At 35.7% G+C, this 22,572-nt stretch overlaps 1 long non-coding RNA gene across 1 annotated transcript in view; it reads right to left on the bottom strand.

The window, feature by feature from the left end:
* Positions 1-300: 300 nt before the first annotated feature.
* LOC129486479 (uncharacterized) overlaps positions 301-22,572 on the bottom strand; it is a 37,369-nt gene continuing 15,097 nt past the window's right edge. The window contains exons 2-4 of the long non-coding RNA XR_008658999.2: positions 4,926-4,984; positions 1,935-2,096; positions 301-478 (exon numbers count right to left, since the gene is read on the bottom strand). This is a non-coding gene — a long non-coding RNA (uncharacterized lncRNA). The remainder of the gene's footprint in view (positions 479-1,934; positions 2,097-4,925; positions 4,985-22,572) is intronic.

Raw genomic sequence — 22,572 nt, 5'->3', positions numbered from 1 at the left:
AAAGAAAAGAAAGACAAGCATTTGTTGCAGTGAAATACAAAGCTCATAATATTATAACTTACCCTGAGCATCTTCAAACACAGCACAGTGTTCTGAGGACTCTAAGTATCTTGCATTGTTGCTTGGCCACCAGGTGAATCCATATCATTGTTATTTGATTGGAAACCTTGAGTTGAGCTCATAGACACCAGTAAGACAAGTAGAGATAAATCAGTATGAAAAATATTCTGAGAATATCTTGTTTTTATAAGTCTAAGTAACTGTATTTCCTATAAAATATAACACATTTTAAAACTCGGTGGCTCTTGTGGAATCATTATATATGCACTCATTGTCGTGTGTCAGACAAAACATTCTTGGACATGCTGCAGTCACAAGTAGTTACAAATCCTCAGCTGCTTAACAAATGAAGGGCATGTCTCGCTCAGGCTGTATGTGGGGCTGGCCAAGCTTCCACTTCCTGAAACACCACCAATCACTATGGAGGAAAGAACAGAGATTTAGCAAATCGTGCAATAGGTCATAAAACATGTCAAGCAGGGTGTGGGGGAGTATCAAAATACTACAGTATTAATGAGCAAACCAGTGACTTCAACAGTTTGCCATTCTGGTCATCAGATAAATTTAGAGCACCTTAATACTCATCTTAAATAAATTCTCACACTCTTGTGAGTCACCCATGTACGGCTTTATAGATAAGGAATGTGGTTAATTGACTTGTCCAAAGTGTGAGATAAACAAAGACTACACAAATGAGAAAAGCAAAGCATACTGATTCAGAGCTTGCTATAGCCAGGGAAGCAGGTACCCTCATAACTTTGGCAGAGACTCACAGGCAGTCAGGTGCTTGAGAAAGCTTTAGAGTGGGGAGAAAGGAGAATTTCAAGTGTTTCCTCAGTGGGGGCTGTTAAGCTTGGGGAAGTTGGAGGTGGCTAACTGGAAGAGAGACATACCATGTGCTCAGTTAGCAAAGAAGCTTTGGCTTTCTCTGGTTGATGCTAAGTTTAAAGAGGTGGCAGAAAATAGGAAAGGTAGAAGACACCACCGAAGTCCTGACCATGCTGGGCCTATTGCTGCACAGGTTGTTTTTGGGCTTCTTGGACTGGCTAGAGTAGAGGTTGTGGGTCTGAATCTGTTGTAATATATGGCCTGGTCCTGATCCATTTTTATATTCAGTCTCTCAATATCTTTCACTCATTTTCATGAGTCATGGGCCAAAGCAAGTCATATGTCCTTGAATCACTTTATGGTGGAGGAATACTTAAGTGTTGACTCATGACTCCCATAGCCATTGATTAAGATTCAAGAATAGCTTTTAAAAGCACAATATATCTTTATATAGATTTCATAACAAGAGACGGGTCTAGCACTTGCATATGAACTTACGTTGATCTATTTCTTGGCACAGATGTTTTTATCCCTCATCTACATTTTTTTTGATACAGACACAGAGAAATTTTCATTTCATACTCAACAGTTAGTATCTAACCTTCTTTGTAAACAAAAATCCATGACTCTTCTATGTGCTAAAACATATATGAATATATTTTAGTGTAATTATATATGTATATGTATTTATATATGCAATTATATATGCACACCTCCATAGACATACAATATATAATTAGATCAAAGATAATTTATGTTTTTTTAATAATCATTCATCCCATCATTTTGGCTCTAGAGTTTAGACCATTAGATATATCATCTGAAATACAGTTTATAAACAAAAATATTCTATTCATAACTGATAGGTATTTTAGCATAAGGCAAAAGTTATCTTTCATAACACAAATTTATTGTCTTCATTAAAAAAACCCAAAAAATATAGTGTATGACTTTTGTCTTTCATATAAAATTGATAAAACAGAAAATATTTGTTTGTAATTTTTACTGAGGGTTGACAATTTTCCCTTTCATACTATATAACTTACATAATTTGATACAAATCAGTAAGTGAATAGTAAATGTCCTCCTAAGTAGGCTGGGTACAGTAGCTCACACTTGTAATCCCAGCATTTTGGGAGAAGAGGGTGGGAAATTTGCTTGAGGCTGGGGTTAGAAAACAGTCTGGGCAACATAGAGAGACACCACCCCTATAAGAAAAGAAAAAGTTATCATAAGTAAATAACAGAAATGAAAAAGAAACCTGAATTTTAAGAAAGTTGCCAAAATATAAAATAAAGACGCAGTTACTTTGTATGGAAGAGTAATATTCACAGGTTACTGATAACATGTCTCTGATGCTATTTCTATACTCATTATCCCCCAAGGATACACTATCTATTCTCTCTCAAATCCTTTAGACATCAAGCACCACGCAGTCCCACTGTTCCCATCATACTGGCCTACTGACTATAGGTGCCCATGCTGCCCACCATACTTTTCATACTGAAGGCCTCTCCTCTTAGCTCCACGCAGCCATCTTCTTCTGGTCCCCAATTCCGTGTGCTGTGATGCCACATCTATACCTCCCCACGTAGGAGACTTGGTATGATATTTCCGATCCTTTTTCTCTGTAGTCATTCTCTTCTTGGAGAAGTTCAACTATTTCCATGTTTTTGACTCTAACCTCTAAACTCATGTTTCTAAACTCTAATCGCATAAGGAGTACCTGGGTAATTTGTTCAGAATGCACATACCTTTGTCAGAGATGCTAATTGGGTAAGCCTTGTCAGATGACCCTACATTTGCATTAGGCACCCAAGTGCAAGCTGGCCCCTGTCTCCGGATTTAGACTCAGCATCCATAGCACACTGGGTGTTTTCATGCGGGTATTTAATAAGCCAATCAAATGAAGCAAGTGCAAAACAGAAATCCTTATTATGATCAGGATGAATCACCCCCCACACTCCGGTCTTTTTTTTCCTCTCTAAACTCATCCATCCCTTTTTTCCATCCCTTCACCGTCTTCCTCATGCCATGGTCTTTATCTGTGTTCCTCACATACAGCAACTCCTTCCAAGCACAGGACTCTCACTGGTATGATTTTTCCACTGGAACATCGTTTCACTGGGGATTTATCTGGTTCTTCTCCAGTGGCTCCTTCTCAGAGGCCTTTCCTGCTCATTCTCTCTAATTAACCTCCCCATTCCACCCATGCTGACCACCAGACATTGCTATCTCTTCATGCTAGTGCTTTATTTGTGCTCACAATCTGCACTGACTTCTTCGCTTGCTTGTTTACTTATTTACTGTCTTTGCACCGGTGATAGCATACAAGCACTTGATAGCAAGGATCTTGTTTTGCTTTCTCTCTTCTGTGCACCTAGTGCGTTTAACACAGAGAAGCTGTGCAGTCGGTAATGTTTGAAAGACAGGAAAAAAGGAAAGAAAGAGAGAGAGGGAGAGACGAGAAAGGCAAGGGAAGGGAAGGGGAGGGGAGGGGAGGGAAAGGGAGGGGAGGAGAAGGGAAGGGAAGGGAAGGAAAGAAGGAAGGAAAGAAGGAAAGAGGAAAGAAAGAAGGAAGACAGAGGGAGGAAGGGAGACATCTTGAATATGAGTATCATAGAGGAAATATACATCATTACCCTGTACAACCAATTAACTTTTTAGAAGATATCTTTGCTTCTAGCAATCACATGTACTGTACAACTAACAAAACAAGTATGTTACTTGCAGTCTCCAGGGCTTTTCCAGGAATAGGAAATGCCACAACATATTGGTGAGACTGCTCTGCACAGGAATCTGAGGCTCACGAGGAAAAGGTGGGTCTGGGAGGATTTGGGAGACCCAAGGCGAGGTTCTGTTTATTTTACTGCCTCAGTTCCTTCATTTCTAAAATTGAAATAAAATATTACTTATCTCATAAGATTGTTATAATAATTTAATGCGGTAATTTATGAAAAACCTTTAGGAAGTGCTCATTACCCATCATTTACTATACCTCAATTTAGAGTTACTAATTTTATATATCTGGCTTTAACCATATTTATTTTAAGATTTTTCTAATTACTTATACAACATTAATCATTTTGTCTTTTTTTACATATATATTTCTATAAAATTCTTTTTTTTTCAGTGTTATGAGGTAGCTAACACATAGTCACTCTTTCAGAAATCCCATTAAGTGGCTCCTGACAGAATTCAGAATCGTATTTGTACCACCACATCAATGTCTTCCCTCAAGCCCTGTTGAAACATATATTGACAAAAATAAGCTAAAGCTATTTCTTTCAGTTAAAATTAGTTTCTAGCTAAGAGTTTTACACAGTTTAATATTGTTGTGATTTTTCTAACTGACACATCTTTTAAAGTATGATATTATTCACTAATCTAATAATAACATAAACAAATACATTTGTGTTCTCCTTGCCAGGTTCCATTCTCTTATTTTAAAAATATTCCTGTTTTTAACTTAAAACATGTTTCAGAGCAGGTTTGTTTTTATTTCTTTTCTTTTTTTTTAAATGAATGATTTGGAAAAAACATAGGCAGTGTCATCAGAATCTCCCCATTAGCTCTTACTCAGTATGTGACACTGAAAAATCTGCCAGTCTTGCCTTTTTTGGTTCTCCTTCACTAGCGAATGGAGATAACCGTCTCCATCCCTGCAGAGCACTAAGGTTGTGCTCCAAAAGAGGGTCTGGCACATAACTCTCAACATTATTGCTTTTCACTACTGATTTCAATCCAATTACTGTCAATTAAGTTAACATTTAGAGGGCTTGATAATAAATTCTTGATAATCATGTAATAACTACTGCTTGAATCTTATTGAATATTATTAAAATATGTCTAATGATAGTTTGAATTTCCATGATTTAGTGAATTTTTTTATATAGATAAATCATCTTAAATTAGTGTTACTGTCATATCAACCATAACCAGATAAACATTTCTGATTTCTGCCTGTCTTCTATTCATCCGTTTGCAGTTAAGGTGGATAGATTTTCAGTGGGCAGGGTCTGTTTCCTAGAACTCACCTAATGACTGAACTCTACGGATGTGCCAAGGCGTTCCTGACCTTGAGGAGATTACATTTCTAGGGGATAGAAGGGGGAGAAGAAAAGTAAGCAAGTGGGATTTTCTTTCAATTCCATGTGATAAAAAAGGTAAATAAGGGATAGTAGGGAACTGCAAAAAGACAGCATTAAGCAGAATCCCTTGGAGCACACACAGTGTGTTGGTATAAGCTACTTGAAAAGTATTCAGTTTGTCCCTGAAGCCCATCTGATTTTTATCACTCTACCATTTTCTCATCATACCTATTATATAACATGCAGAATTCAAATATTTGTGCAAAGGATAAGCTTGTGTGTTGATGGAATTGTTAATAAATTACATTCACTCCTTTCTTTGAATGTCTCTGCTCTTTTTGTATATAAGTTCCATGGGTTTCCCATGAAGGATATTAACACCTACAGAAAAGAGTGACAATTGTGCTCATTGCTAAGCTGAAAAAATGTAATCCGTCTATCTGTTTTCTCTGCAGTACATAACACTAGAAAATCTAATCACCTTGAAATTGTTTGAAAGCCAGCACAAGAAAATTCATGGATGTTCACTATAGAATGAGCACAATAGAGCACCTCAGCTCATCTTATTTCAGACCGAAGCATTCTACAACGCCATCAAGAAGGAGCTAAGCTATATCAGGATAAAGCAAATACAGAGGTACGTTTTTTTAAAACCCTTAAACAAAGTTTATGTCTGCTGTATTCTTCCCAATTGAAGCCTTAAAAAAAGAAAGTGAAAGTACATGTAAGAGTCAGTGCCTTTATTTTTCAAGAGAAGCTAAAAGATGATTCAGTCGTATTATTTTCCCAAAGATGGCCTGCTAGGACTCCCTGCAATGTATGCAATTTTAAGAATGATTGATATTCTGTCAAAGTAAAATACATGTATTAACTTTAAAGAAAAGAATCTTTACCAAAGTTTCCAGGACAGTGTGTTTCCAGGACAATGAGTTTCCAGGACATTGGCTTAACAGACTACCTTTATAGTTGTGAGTCTACACAGGGAAATTGAGGGTGATACTGGTTTCAAAAGTCACTTGAGAAGTATTCTTTTCACTACATTCTAAAACCACTATGGTGGATTGGTGATGTCTTCTTAGAGTGTTTGATAGACTCTGCCATTAAGAACATCTGTGTCTGGGCTTTTCTTTTTGTGCATGTGTGAAATGTGTATGTGTTCATGTGTGTGAGTGCATATTCAGGCTTCATATTTTTAATAATTTTTAGCCTTATTATGTTGTCAATTTTATTGAATCTGTAGTAACATTGTCTTTCATTCATGATGGAGATAAATTGACTCCTGTCTTTTAAATCAACTTAACTGCTAGTTGCATCACTTTCATCTATCTTTTCATCAAAGGATTGTATTTTATTATATTGACTTTATTGATTTCCTCTACAGTTTGTTATTTTAAATTTCATTGATTTCAGCTTCTATTTGAATCATGGTTTTGCTCCTACTTACTTTGGATTACTCTTTTATATCTTAGTTCTTTAGATGATGCAATAGATCTTTCAACTGGTTTGGGACATTTTTCTTTTTTATAATAAATATTTAACAATCTAAACTTTTGTCTAAGCACTATTTAGCCACACCCCAATCTATTTATGTATTATGTTGTTATGTTTTCATTGTTATTTTGTTCAAATGACAGGTTTCCCTGTCATTTCATCTGTGACCCATGGTGCATGTACATGTATTTGTTTAGCAATATGTTGTTTGATTTCCAAATATGAGAGGATTTTCAGATCCGTTACTGTTACTAATTTATAATTTAACTCACTTTTCAGAAAATACATTCTGTTTGATTATAATTCTATTAAATATTGAGACTGTTTCATGGCCCAATATATCATCTATGCTGGTAATCTTTCACTGTAGTTAAAAAGAATATAAACTCTTTCTTTGGAGTTGAGTGCACTATCAATGTCAATTAGCTTGAGTTACATTGTTCTAGTTTTCTGTAGTTTTTCTTATTTTCTGTCTACTTATTTCATCAATTACTGAGAGAGAAGTTTTGAAATCTTCAACTAAAATTGTAGTGATATCTATTTCTTCTTTCAGCTTTGGGAGTTTTTGCTTTTTTCAAGTTTCTCTTAATAGATATCCCATGTATATGATTGTTATATTTTTTTAATTAACTCTTCCTTTCATCATTATAAAATATCCCCTTATTTTCTTTATATCTTGTTTTGAAGTTTGCTTTTATGGATGTTAATGTAGTAGCTTCAGCTTTCTTATGGTTAGTGTTTTCATGGTACGTCCTTGTATGCTTTCAGTTTTAAACTATTTTCGTCATGTTGAAATAGCATTTCCTCAGACAAGATATATTTTGGTTTTAATTCTTTAAAGTTGAGTATGATAATCTCTATCTTTCTACTTGCAGTTTTTAGATTGTTTACATATACTTGTTTATACTGTTTAAGTTTCCCATTTGTAATTTGTTTTCTATTTGCATCATTTATACTTTTTTTTCTTTTTTTTTTTCTTCCTTTTTTTTTTTCTTCCTTTTTTTTTTATTATACTTTAGGGTTTTAGGGTACATGTGCACAATGTGCAGGTTTGTTACATATGTATCCATGTGCCATGTTGATTTCCTGCACCCATTAACTCGTCATTTAGCATTAGATGTATCTCCTAATGCTGTCCCTCCCCCCTCCCCCCACCCCACAACAGTTCCTGGAGCGTGATGTTCCCCTTCCTGTGTCCATGAGTTCTCATTGTTCAATTCCCACCTATGAGTGAGAACATGCGGTGTTTGGTTTTTTGTCCTTGCGATAGTTTACTGAGAATGATGTTTTCCAGTTTCATCCATGTCCCTACAAAGGACACGAACTCATCATTTTTTATGGCTGCATAGTATTCCATGGTGTATATGTGCCACATTTTCTTAATCCAGTCTGTCGTTGTTGGACATTTGGGTTGGTTCCAACTCTTTGCTATTGTGAATAGTGCCACAATAAACATACGTGTGTATGTGTCTTTATAGCAGCATGATTTATAGTCCTTTGGGTATATACCCAGTAATGGGATGGCTGGGTCAAATGGTATTTCTAGTTCTAGATCCCTGAGGAATCGCCACACTGACGTCCACAATGGTTGAACTAGTTTACAGTCCCACCAACAGTGTAAAAGTGTTCCTATTTCTCCACATCCTCTCCAGCACCTGTTGTTTCCTGATTTTTTAATGATGGCCATTCTAACTGGTGTGAGATGGTATCTCACTGTGGTTTTGATTTGCATTTCTCTGATGGCCAGTGATGAGGAGCATTTCTTCATGTGTTTTTTGGCTGCATAAATGTCATGGGTTGGAAGAATCAATATCGTGAAAATGGCCATACTGCCCAAGGTAATTTATAGATTCAATGCCATCCCCATCAAGCTACCAATGACTTTCTTCACAGAATTGGAAAAAACTACTTTAAAGTTCATATGGAACCAAAAAAGAGCCCGCATCGCCAAGTCAATCCTAAGCCAAAAGAACAAAGCTGGAGGCATCACGCTACCTGACTTCAAACTATACTACAAGGCTACAGTAACCAAAACAGCATGGTACTGGTACCACAACAGAGACATAGATCAATGGAACAGAACAGAGCCCTCAGAAATGATGCTGCATAGCTACAACTATCTGATCTTTGACAAACCTGACAAAAACAAGAAATGGGGAAAGGATTCCCTATTTAATAAATGGTGCTGGGAAAACTGGCTAGCCATATGTAGAAAGCTGCAACTGGATCCCTTCCTTACACCTTATACAAAAATTAATTCAAGATGGATTAAAGACTTATATGTTAGACCTAAAACCATTAAAATCCTACAAGAAAACCTAGGCAATACCATTCAGGACATAGGCATGGGCAAGGACTTCATGTCTAAAACACCAAAAGCAATGGCAACAAAAGCCAAAATCGACAAATGGGATCTCATTAAACTAAAGAGCTTCTGCACAGCAAAAGAAACTATCATCAGAGTGAACAGGCAACCTACACAATGGGAGAAAATTTTTGCTACCTACTCATCTGACAAAGGGCTAATATCCAGAATCTACAATGAACTCAAACAAATTTACAAGAAAAAAACAAACAACCCCATCAAAAAGTGGGCAGAGGACATGAACAGACACTTCTCAAAAGAAGACATTTATGCAGCCAAAAAACACTTGTTTTTCTTTTAGTACCCTTTTTGATGAAATAAGTACTTTTAGTATTGCATCTGAGCTCCACTTCAAATTACTGAGTAAACATTTCTGGTTTATTACTGGTTATTCTAGGGTTTATAATATGAATCTGTAACTTATCACAGTAACTGTCAAATCATGTTATGCCACTTCACACGTGAGAGCCTTAAAAAAGTGTATTTTCTTCTCTCCTCTCTTCATTCTTGTTATTATTTTTATCTACTTTACTTCAATATAGTTTATTAATATCTCAATATGATGACGAATTGGTGCTTCAATTATTTATCTTTTAAAGAAATCTTTGGAAATGTGTAAAATGCATTTACTGATATATGTCCATTTTTCAGCACTCTTCATTCTTTTTTAAATTAAAATACCCATTTGGTATCATTTTGTTCAGTGTAATGAACTTCCTTTAACCTTTTTTTATAACTCATGTCTGCTTTTAAAATTTTTCCTAGCTTGTTCATCTGAAAATGTCTTTATTTTGCCTTCATCTATTTTAAATAGGATATAGAATTTTCAGTTGACAATTGACATAATCAATAAGTTTCCATCCAAATTGAAATTCAAAGCTGTGTGCCATCATTCATTTTGCTATACCCTGACTTGCCCGATTGCCAAAATAATAAGGAGCAGAGAGTCATGTATGGATTATGTATGACTGGGTTACAATAAATTATAACAGAAAATACATGTTAAGCATGAATAAGTTAAAAGTATTGCTATATGTATAGAAAAAGAATCATCCTTTGGGGAATTTAGTTACTATGGTATAAAGTTTGGGAACAATTTAAATACTTTCCATTGATTAATATCTTTTGGTCATTATAATCCACAGTTAATACACCCATCCACACACACCCATACCCTCCCTGTTCCACAAACACTACTTGTCTACATGCAAGCATACAGGTGATCAACCATACTTCTCTTTTCTAAGTAATATACAATTTATTTTTAATAATCCCTACTAAATAAATGTCAATCTCATATGTTGAAGATATAAATTTTTAAAACTCCAACTTGCCTGTTTTAAGAAAAGTTTGGACTAATAATGATACTTGAGAGATCGTCTCTCCTTGTCAGACTGGAAATAAAAATATTGTCTTACAAACCAGTAAAATAAATATTAAAGTTTCAAGATATTTTTTTTCCTGGTGAAGGTCCCCTTTTAGAATTTCTTTAAAAGTTCTGATCTGAACTGGAATGCCTTCCCATCCCCAGAGAAACCCACCTTATTCCTATAATCAGTCACTAGCAGTAGCTAAAATAAAAAGAAGTAGGTATGGTCAAGTTTTTTTGGATACAATTTAGAAACTAATTTACTCCCTTGGGAAAATCAGCCCCCGTTTTCATTTTAATATTCAGAATTTTCCCTTTCTTATTCACAATGCTGAGAGTCAGCCTTCTTCTCTTGTCAAATAAAGATGTAGAAGTTTCTACTTTAAAGCCTTATATACATTCCTAAAAAATACCAAAAAATTTCTACAAAAATCTCACACTAAAAAGAATAAGGTCTGTGAGAAAACTAGAGTTGGATAAAAACAGTGAAAATCCCTTTGGAGTTCCAGTGAAACAATAACAATTTAAAAAATACTAGCACAGTTATATAGACAAAGACAACTGTATCCAGAATTATCATTTTTCAACATTTTCAACATCTTTTTGGGGCTTGTGTTTTCTCCTTTGTGACATAGGCTTTGAAGAAATTCTCTATTAACTGAAACCATTTTATCAAACTTAAAATTGTAAGTTATGCTGAGCTGTATTCATTAACCATGATTATTAATACACGGTGCAATGTAATTGCAGCGTCTTATTCTTCACTTGTCACTTCTCTGTATAACTTGACAGTGAAAAATGTAGATGTTTCCGAAGACACTAAATCAGACAGTTGTTACACCAAAGGAAGGTACTTCCCAGGCTTATCAGGGTCTGTTTCAAAATCTGCAGCCAGGAAAAGCAAACTGATCTTCATATATTGGTAAAGCTTTTTCTTAATTGTGTAACAGTTTTCCCCTTTCCACTTCAAAATGTTAGCATTGTCTGAAAAAATATGAGTCCTTATTCTTTTCCTTTTTGTTGATACCACTTCTGTATTTACTCATCACTAATGAGCTAATTCTAACTGCAGCAGAACAAACTCTATGAAGTATGCACAGATATATTTTCAAGACAATGAAAGATATAAAGAAAGTATCTTACTCTCATGCTCGTTTCCTATAAGAGGAAGGGACCAGCTCAGTCAGCCAGTGCCAAGCTCTTTTTTTTTTTGAGACAGAGTCTCGCTCTGTCACCCAGGCTGGAGTGCAGTGGTGCGATCTCAGCTCACTGCAAGCTCCGTCTCCCGGGTTCACGCCATTCTCCTGCTTCAGCCTCCCGAGTAGCTGGGACTACAGGCGCCCACCACCTCGCCTGGCTAATTTTTTTTGTATTTTTAGTAGAGACGGGGTTTCACCGTGTTAGCCAGGATGGTCTCGATCTCCTGACCCCGTGATCCGCCCGCCTTGGCCTTCCAAAGTGCTGGGATTACAGGCGTGAGCCACTGTGGCCGGCCGCGGATATTTTTCTTAAATGAGTACATTGTTTTTCCACCCAGAGAAAACGTAGTAATTATCATTTAGTATAGGACTGATCCAAATATATATGTATAACAATGGGAAACTATAGGTATTTATTATTTGAGATATATTCAAAAAGTTTTTAAGTCCCTTCATAAATTTGAAAAAGAAAATATCTAGCACTTGCATAGATCCCTGGACAATTTCTGTTGTTTCCGCTTTTTCATATCTGAAGTGGAATCAGGATGCGTAAGATTTGCTAACTGCGTCTTGAACCTACTAAATCACACTTTTCTAAGAGCAGAGTATTTGTAATGTTCTAAGAAGCATGCTACTATTCCAAAGGGTCCCCTTTCCTGTCATGTTAAAAGAAGTTCTTAGCAGTAAAGGGAACTTCTTTCGTATTCTGATATTTTCTTCCTTATTTCTTTGTCTCCATGGTGTTTTGACACATCGTGTTTCCTTAGTCTCCTTGGTAGCTAAAGATAGCTCTGCTTTCCAAAGCAATAAAATGTGGAATTATTTTAAATTTCATGCCCTGAACTTTTTACGTTTTCTACAAGGGAGCTTTATTGTTGGGGAAATAAAACAACCTGCCTTCACAGTCTCTTTCTCCTCTACTTCAGATCCAAATTTTCCAAAGGCAGGACTTTCTTATACATCAATCAATACAATGTGAAGATGTTATTGAGTATGAATAATGAAGTGGAGTGGAGTGGATGAACTGGATTATCACGTGACCAGAAGATATATTTGGCATAGGAATATGAACAACTCTATCCTGGGATGAAATGATATTTCCGATTTAGGTAAAGATATCCTAGAATGTAGGATACTTTACAAAATCCTAGTGACAAGATTTCTACATTATGGAAGAAATGGTATGCTCTGCGTTTTCACTAAAGATCAAATTGTCAGCTCAATTTTTACTAGAAAAATATAATTTTGTTTTCAAACATAAGTTTCACTACCATTTGGCCACAAAACTTTACTGTCTCCCTGGAGAGTTAGTTTATTTGTTCTTATGTTTTCCATTTCCTTCATGTGACCAATATTGCATCTCTAAGATGCCATGGCTGTAATTTGTGAGAAGCAGGCAGGGGCTGGAGAGGTAGAGAACTGTTTTATGCCTTACAGAATTTTCTGCACTCTTTGATTTTCAACCATATACAAGAATGAATTTGATTAAAATTAACTTTACATATTTTTCTATTATTAGTACATGATAAAACTGTTGCATCTGTTAACTGAAGAAATAAATTATTCATAAAATGTTAATATATAATTGATTAAATATTTAGAAACACATAGTTAGAGTATTGTCTCATGTCACCAAAATAATTTCCAACTGGAATAAAGATTTATATATAAAAATTAAACCATAAAATACGAGAGTACATTTAAGGAGGGGATGTTTTTTGTATATGATACCTAAGGTGAAAATGAAAAAAAAGGATAAACAGAATTAAGTACATAATAATTTAAAAGTCTATGTATTACAAATAGAGCATAAGTAAAGTCAAGACTAAATGAAAAACTATAAAAATACTTGAATACCATAAGATAAAAATTACTAGCTTTTTCAAGAATGAACATTTTAAAAAACCAGGAAGAAATGTTGAGGACTATAGTGGAAATTGAGTGAAATTTATGGAGAGCTAATTTATAGAATAATAAATTCAATTGCTGGTAAATATATGGGGAAATTTAATTTCTCTAGCAAAAAATTCAAAATATGATAAATATATAGCACATATTTATCTATTGGGACACAGTGTAACCATGTAAAACCAGTGAGTTTGTATTGCTATCTCATGGCTAGCATTCCAAGGTAAAAGCTAGTGGATCTGTGTGTGTGTGTATGTATGTATAAATGTCTAGATGTGTTTATTTGTATGTACATTTATTAAGTTATATACTGTGTCTACCAAATTGGCTTATAAATAAAAAAGTGCTCATAAATTAAGTAAATAAATCCAAGCAATTTTCAAGTTCACCTGACTTAAGTAAATCATTACTAAACAAGCTTTAAAATTATTGGTAAAATAAAAATAAAATGTCTTCAGAATTGTCAGCATACATTTTTGTCTGGATTTTATATCTGTCTTTGACAGATATTTTGACATGTCTGTGTTTGGCATAGAAGGTTATAAAGCTATTTACCTAGCCAAAATAAAATGATCTTGGTTTGTGTGCCTTCTTTGAAAAATGAGACTAATTTAATGTTGTTAGCTGAATTTTCTGAGTTATTGGCAAAAAATACCTGTGTTTAACTTTGAAGCTGTTTTTTAGGTGAGCATCTGATGTTTGCTGGCTATTAAAAAATGGTTATTTTAAAAGTGATTAACAAAGATATAACTAGCTTTATAGTGTCTAATATCTCAGTTTATAGGAGTAATGTAGATAACATTGTTAAAAATGAAAGAATTGAGTACATGTAAATGAGATAAATGTTTTAGGTCAACTTTTTGAGTAACTTAAAATATTAAAATTATTTTTATGTTCATTAAATATCTGGGTCATTTCCAACTAAGAAAGGGTTATGATATGGAGAAATGTTTCCAAAAATTGTGGAATTGTTCTTATCTATAAAATGCTTTTATCTGATGGTTTAGGATTTCTTGCTTTTTATTTCACTAAAGTTTTAGGTTACTAAGGATAAGAATTCTAGTAAATACATAATTCTGTATACAAAATGTGCCAAAAAGTTTGTGTTGTTAGTGAGAAAAAGAATACTTTTCTCTAATTCAGAAATTATTTAAAAGTTAGTTCAAATTACAGATGTAAAAAGGTTATTTATAAAAGAATGTAGTAAAGAACCATTAAGTAGGGGAGAAAGATGTGGAAAAAGTTATATATACATATATATATGATTATTTGTTTTTGGTAAGGAAGGTTATAAAGAAAAGGTAATGATTTTCAGAAAGGATCTTGTATGGTACATTTTTTGTCCTGAAGTAAAATGTGAAGAAGAAAGAAGGAAGGAGAAGGAGAAGTAGAAGGAGATGGAGGAGGTGGAAGAGGGGGAGGGCATGTGCAGGAGGAGGAGAAGGAAAAGGAGAAGGAGAAAATCTGGGGCTGAATGGAAACCCCAGGCATGTTGTGGATGGTCTGTGTAAGTCATATGTAGTTTTTCCTGTTCCTTTGCACATACAAAGAGAATAAAAAGTTGATAATGTTTAGATAATAAAATATTCTTTAAAACCTGATAGAGAATTGGAGAAATTTGTCTCATTAACATTTTCATAGTTAAAGCTCTTAGTCTTGATTAAAGCAAAATAAGAAATATTGTAAAGAAATGCATTGGCAGTTTGGCAATATTTATTTATTTATTTATTTATTTATTTATTTATTTATGTTTGCAGACAGGGTCTTGCTCTTTCACCCAGGCTGGATTGCAGTGGCTCAATCTTGGCTCACTGCAACCTCCACCTCCCAGGTTCAAGCAATTCTCTTGTCTCAGCCTCCTGAGTTGCTGGAATTACAGGCACACACCACCATGCCCAGCTAATTTTTTTTAGTAGAGGTGGAGTTTTGCCATATTGGCCAGGCTGTTGGCAATTTTTCTTTTTATATAGTTAAGAATGAAGCTGGATTTAGTGTACATGCTTGCATTGCTTCACATTATGTATGCTATTTTGCATGGATAGTGCTGGCACCAGAGTCCTTACTGGTCATGTGCCTAGAGCGAATTTCTTGATTGCACAGGATGTGTGGTGATATTGGTGGACTTAAGGATATTGAATTGTGTATCAGGAATAAAATATTCATTATATGGGGTTTGTAGGCTCTAGGCAACACTTTAGCCTCTAAGGTAAACTGAGAAATTTAGGACTGGTTTCCTGTTTTTTTGTTTTTGCTTCTAATTTTCATTTGTTTGCTGTTTCTTCTCCTCTGGGTTTTACTTGTGTATGTATATATATATATATATAATCATATATAAAACTATAGACATTTTTTACCTTCCAGTCAAAGGCTTTTGTTTAGTTCTGTGAATATTTTGTTTCTTATGAATTTCTAGCAAGTCATCATCTGTTCTATTTATCTGGAATTCCTAAGTTTCCTTTGGTGGGGCCTGCAGGAATTGATGGAGCACACCAGCCACTTGGAATTTCATTGGTTTTGCTTGCTTCTGATGATCTAGACAGCTAAATAAGTAAAAGACCTATTTTTATAAATTCTGAACAGAAATAGTACATTATATGTTTTGGTGTTTGGAGAGGTGGATGAGTGCAAAAATATTTGAGTGGTGTTTCCAGGGTGACTCAATTGAATCAACACTTTGGATTGGTTTCAGATCTTTTCTTTGAGGAAAAGAATTGTGAAATAAGTACAGTTTTAATGTTCAGGAAAGATTGGCTTTGTCCTTAAGGAAATTATATTGATTAGAATTTCTTTAAAACTAATTTAAAGTGACACTTACTTGGATTAAGTAGTAATATAAAAAAGGGTGAGACTTTCTAGTGATTTTTTATCTCAAGCCATTTACCACTGATGGGACTTCATGTTGTACTTAAAATATTTGCAGCTGTTGCACTGGTTTGAAGATTTTGGTGATGAGAGTTACCTAATTGAGGTAGGAGAACAGGGTCTGGGGGCAGGGAACCTAAGGACTTCCTAGAACTAAATCAAATAAAAAAACTCCAACTTCCTATGATCAAGTAAATAACTTTGTAACTCTACTTCAGCTGTAACAGGAAATATCCCTTCATTTGTACACAGGGTGTACATCAAGTAAATGAGTTTATAACTTTACTTCAGCCTCTTCATTTACATAGAGCATACACCAAGTAACCAATGGGAAACATTTAGAGGATATTTAAACCCAAGACAATTTTGTAACAGGGCCTTTGAGCTGCTTGCTTGGGCCTGCTCCCCCAATGTGGAGTGTCCTTTCATTTTCAATAAAGCTCTGCTTTTGTTGCTTCATTATTTCCTTGCTTTGTGCTTTTTGTCCAATTCTTTGTTAAAAATACCAGGAATCTGTACACCCTCCACTGGTAACATAATCAGTTGTCAGTACTATATCTAGAAAGCTATCTTGGAAATATGTGGTGATGTGCTTTAAAAATAGCTGAAAGGAAATTATCATTTGCTTATTCTTACTTTGTTCTTATTTTGTCATATAGTATTTAAGTGAGAGGAGAGTATTTCTCATTGAATTTACAAATCTCATATTTGCATTTATCATTTTTTAATGATGGAGAAAAAAGTTAGTTGTCTTACTCTGGTAAGTTTGGCATAGGACCTATCACATTTTTGATGTGTTTGCTCATAATTCTGTTACTAGAATGCTAGCAATTAGATATATGCAAAGAATACCTAACTATTTTAATACAGTGGTTTGAAGTACTGCAGGCAGTAATTCCCAAACACCAAATCACAGTGTTTTGATTTGTAACATGTTAGAGAAAATGATAGGATTTTTCTGCAGCATAAATGTCCTATTAACTAAGGCTTGTGCTGTTAAGTTACAGGGCTTTGACTTTTGGGTCTAAAGAAAGCACCAACCCCTGCTACATTTTGAGCATTGACACCAGTTGAAGCACCATCACTAGACTAGGGAGAAGGTGACAATCAAAATGAATTGCTGGCCGGGCGCGGTGGCTCACGCCTGTAATCCCAGCACTTTGGGAGGCCGAGGCGGGCGGATCACGAGGTCAGGATATCGAGACCATCCTGGCTAACACGGTGAAACCCCGTCTCTACTAAAAATACAAAAAATTAGCCGGGCGAGGTGGCAGGCGCCTGTAGTCCCAGCTACGCGGGAGGCTGAGGCAGGAGAATGGCGGAACCCCGGGGGGCGGAGCCTGCAGTGAGCCGAGATCGCGCCACTGCACTCCAGCCTGGGTGACAGAGTGAGACTCCGTCTCAAAAAAAAAAAAAAAAAAAAAAAAAAATGAATTGCTTTTGTGAGACATAGGGCCAGGAATTAAAACTATGTAATTCTCTAAGACCAGAGACTATTGTGGAAGAGATGGGTACTTACTGTTATAAAGGCCGATTTTGTGGGATAAGATTAGTTCAGAGTTTTACTATAAATTAAACATTAATATCAAAGGCACTCTGATACAAGGCCAGCATCTGGGCCCATGTGTTGGAATAACAGGGTTTTCTTGGACCATTCATCTGATATTTAATAGAAAATTGGAAAATGTTATAAAAAGTTTATGGAAATCTTATGGTCAAACTGATTAAAAGTAGGTAGATTTGTTTATGAGGTTTTATTAAAATCAACTTTCACATTTATTATACACCATGTAAAGGCAAACTTTTTCTCTTTTGAACAAAATGTGTAATATTGAGAGAAAGTATTTTATTTACCTTCTGAGCAAACTGCAGGGAGAAGATGGAGGAAGAAAAGACAGATATAGCTGGTCTCATGTTGTCTGTATTAGGTCTTATTGTTTGGGAAACTGAGTCTCCTCTCTATCAAAAGGTAAAGGTTTTTGTTTTATCATTATGGATAAATGAATGACTATCTTATGGTGACCAGTGATCCTACTTTATCATATCAAGTTTCTTAAAACCTTGATACTTGACTGACTTTCAACAAAATTCCAAGTTCTAAATTTACTCTTTTTGATCTTAAACTAGCTTTTTTGATATGAGGTTCCCTGAAGTCCAAGAGAGACATATTAGGTTTATTTGTTATGTTAGTGGAAATATTGTCAAATCTGAGGTGGTGTTTAGCTTCCTTTGGGTTATATTTATACAGATGTGTTGTTCCTATGTGGTCCAGGATAGTACAACCTTCCTAAAATTCTTAATATATGTTGTAATTATTATGTTAAATTGTTGTATGCCACATAAATAACCAAATTTCCTTGTCAACCGTGTCTTTAACTATGGCTGTGCTAAGACTTTTGTCATCCACAATTGATGTTTTCCTTTGATCCTTCTCAGAAAAAGGGACTTATAATCAGCTACAGTCCAGGGTTTGCTTCTTTGGAGGAGTACATGAAAAGGACTATTGAATGCAGGTTTCTGATAACTTTGGAGATTGTGCCCTTGGTTGGAGAGAAAATTTGCAAGGCACTAATTGAGAAACTGTTGTGTTCATAAAGATTACTTACCCAATATGAAGCAGAGAAGGTGTTGACACGCATGGACTGAACTAATGGGGAACAGAAATGATTTTTTATGGTGTTTTGTTTTGAAACATTGTGGATTGTTTTTGTTTTGCTTTTCAGAGTCTGGAGAGTTTTTTCCTTTTGAGCTACTTACAGTATTGAAATACACTTTATGTATATTGAGTAGAGTATACTTTTGTAAGCAGAATTTGAGTCATTTCTTGGTCTGCGTAATTTCTCCAGAATTTGTAAGCTATTTGTTAATATTCATAATTAATGGCAATGTGTCTGTTTGCATACATTTAATAACCACAAGTTTTCTTTTGTAATGGTTATTTTCTCAGGGCTCTGACTGAAATGGACATATGAGAGGTTCTGCCAAAGCCAATTTAGGAGAGCCTATGTGGACAATAATTCTTGCTGCACTTCATGTGGGTAATCAGGCCAAGTATGTGGGACTGAAGCATATTTTGCAGATAGATTGGTCCTACTCTGTTTTGTCTTTGGAAGTGGGGGACTGGAGAGAGAAATATTTTATGTCAGAAGAAAACTCTATGAGAGGAAGCATTGATTCCTAGGTGCCTACATGGTCACCCATAGTATGGAGCTGACTGTGGCACCCCTCTTCATCATGAAGCAGCCAGAAAGACTGACAGCCTTTCATGATTGAGGAATTTATAAACAAAACAGAAAGGGGGAACTGAAACAAACTCAGTAATCCCATAGATTGTTCTTTTGGATGAACATAGAAATTGACCTTTCTGGTCTTAAGACATGAAACTTTTATTTGTTTTATCTGAGTGCCTTCCTCAGAAAAGGACTTTCAGGCTCTCAAAAAATATATCAAAAAACTGAAACTCACCAGATTACCACATCCTGACAATGGGGCTCTGAATTTCTCATTCATCATGTTGCTTCCTTGCCCCTCCCTAGTTCCTGTTGTGTTTACACATTATTATATTTTTGTCCCTGATATTTAAGCCTCTAATTAGAAGTCACTGAGATGAACTTGAGACTGAGGTTCCATCTCCTTGGCTGCAGCACTCAATGAAAGCCTTCTTCTTTGGCAATACTTGTTGTCTCAGTGATTGGCTTTCTGTGCAGCAAGCAGCAGGACCTAGACCAAATCCCTGGTGTTTCAGTAACAAGATTAGCATCAGTGTCCTACTACCTAGATTAAGAAAGAGTATAATATCAGTATCTTGGATTCTCTGTTGTACTCCACAATCATAGCTTCTTCTGCTCCCTCAGGATTAATCAACCTTCTAAATTTTGTGTAATCTCTTTATAAAAATAGTTCTATTTTCAAAATATGTACATTTATATAATACATCATTTAGTTTTTATTATTTTTAACAATTTTTGTATTCTAAATCTTCTTTCAGTTGCTACTTTCTCTTATTGCAAAGCTTTTGAAATGTGTCGATGTTGTTGCATGTAGTTCAGTAATTTGTGAGAATATGCAGTATTCCATAATATAAATATGCCAAAATATATGTGTACTTTTTACTCCTATTAAATGTTCAGCTATTTTCCTCTTTTTTAAATGGTTCTATGAGTGAGACAGAGGAGGGACTCCCTTTTAGAGGCCTCTTGGACCCCCTAAACATGGAAATAAACGAAAATTTAAGTTTATTCCAGGGGAATAAATTTAGTCTTTTTGATCTTAAACTAGGGGAAATTCCAGGCACCTAGCTAGCCCTGAAATGTAAATAAGCAACTTAATAAGAAGGAAGGTAATCGTAGCTTAAAACAATAGCCAAGGAAGTTATAGTCAGGAGATGTTTGGTTCTCTATAGAAACTAAATGTAACATCTTAAAAAATGTTTCTGACTTGTTTATTTGAAACCTCAAGCTCCACTGAACAGATTCCATGGCAGTACACTTCAGATAATGGGAATTGAAGACAGAACTCTGACCACCATTCCTTGTTCTAAATTTCCTCGTGAGGTGCCTGGAGGGAGTCACATGCAGAAACCAGAGCTAACAGTCTTTTCTGCTGGCCCAAAATTTTTAAACAAAGCTTATCTTCCTTAGCTAATTGCAAATCAGAAAATCTTTGAACCTCTCTATGAATCCTGGTTCAAGATATCCTGCCCTTTTAGGCCAAAACCAAGGTGTAACCTCCATGTATTGATTTATGATTTTGCATGTAATTTCTGCTTTCCTGAAATTTACTCCTGCCTTTAAAAAGTCTTACTTGAAAGCCATTGAGGAGGTCAGAGTTTAACCATAGTTATCTGGGTCCCTTTGCTTGGTGCCTTGCAAATAAATGCTTTCCTTTCTCCTGCTACAAAACCTTGGTGTGGCTATCTGGTTTTACTGTGCTGGGTGAGTAGATCATAGTTTGGTTCTATAACATGAACAGTCCTATATTTTGCTGCTTAATGCTAAATATGCAAAAGTTTCTGTAAGCTAATATCTAAGAGCAAAATGGCTAGGCCAAAAAAATTTGCACATTTTAATTTTAATAGGTAATGCCAACTTTTTTTCCAAAGTTGTTGTGATTTATACTTTTATCAGCCATGGCTGAGTTGCTATTGCCTCACATTTTAATGTACATTTGGCTTAATCTGATTTATCATTTCACCAATTAGGCGGATATGCAATGGCATCTCATTTTGATGTTAATTTACATTTTTATGATTATGAGGCAGGAGAATAGGGTCAGGAGGCAGGAAACTTAAGGCCAATTCATGCTGAGTCAAGGAAAAACACCAAGGTCTGGGGGAAGCAGGAAGTCTAAGGTCAATTGTTGCTGACTTCCCAAAGGTGGTTCAAAAGAAAAACACTTGCATATGGGGGCAGGGATCCCAAGGCCAATTAACACAAACTTCCTAAAGCTACTCCAAAGGAGAAACCCCATCTCTTCCATGCTGAGTAATAATGTATCACAGGCTACTCTCCCTAAACGCTTTCCCTTCCACCAGGTCTCAGATGGAAAGGGAGGGTGCCCTGGATTGGCTGTGGGCAAAGCAGGGACCATCCCTTCATCTGCATAGGCCGCCAGTTCACCTCAGCCCTTGATTAGCCATGAATCAAATCCTTCATCCAGATAAGGAGTAACTGATAGGAACCTCAAATGGAGTTCTTGAAAGTCCAGAAAACCTTGTAACTGGGCCGTTGAGCTGCTTGCCCTGGGCCCATTCACACCCTGTGGAGTGCTTTCTTGCTTTTATAAATCCTTGCTTTCACTGCTTCATTCCTGTGTTTTGTTCCTTTGTTACTCTGTTTGTGTGTTTTGTCCAATTCTTTGTTCAACATTCCAGGGACCTGGACAGCTCACACTCAAGGCCTGCCTTCCAGTAACAATTATTAACGATATATGTATCGTTATGTAATTATGAGCCACTTATATTTGCTGTTTTGTGAAATGACTGCTTGTGTCTTTGCTCATTTTTTGCTTTTAGGCAGATGGGGGAGGGCTGAGAGTTTGTCTGCTTCTCAGTTGCCTTCAGCTCAAAATAGTTCTCATGCCAAAGTGGCATATTTTGAGTGGCATATTCTGCTACCCTTCAAAAGTTTGGCAAGCTGAGTGGATAGACATCGTTCTGAGATAATCCAAGAAAACAGTCACAGAATTTTCACCTGTGCATGAAATGGACAAGGATGTATTCTTAAAGAGCCGGCTGGGCACAATCCTAGCACTTTGGGAGGCTGAGGCAGGTGATGCTTGAACCTGGGGGGCAGAGGTTGCAGTGAGCCAAGATCATGCCACTGCACTCCAGCCTGGGCGAAAGAGTGAGACTTTGTCTCAAAAAAAAAAAAAAAGTAAGAGCCTATGTGTCCCCTTAAT

Source organism: Symphalangus syndactylus, chromosome 7 (assembly GCF_028878055.3).
Source record: "Symphalangus syndactylus isolate Jambi chromosome 7, NHGRI_mSymSyn1-v2.1_pri, whole genome shotgun sequence".
NCBI classification, from domain to species: Eukaryota; Metazoa; Chordata; class Mammalia; order Primates; family Hylobatidae; genus Symphalangus; species Symphalangus syndactylus.
The sequence above is the reverse complement of the archived record's forward strand: the minus strand, read 5'-3'. Positions and strand labels throughout refer to the sequence as shown.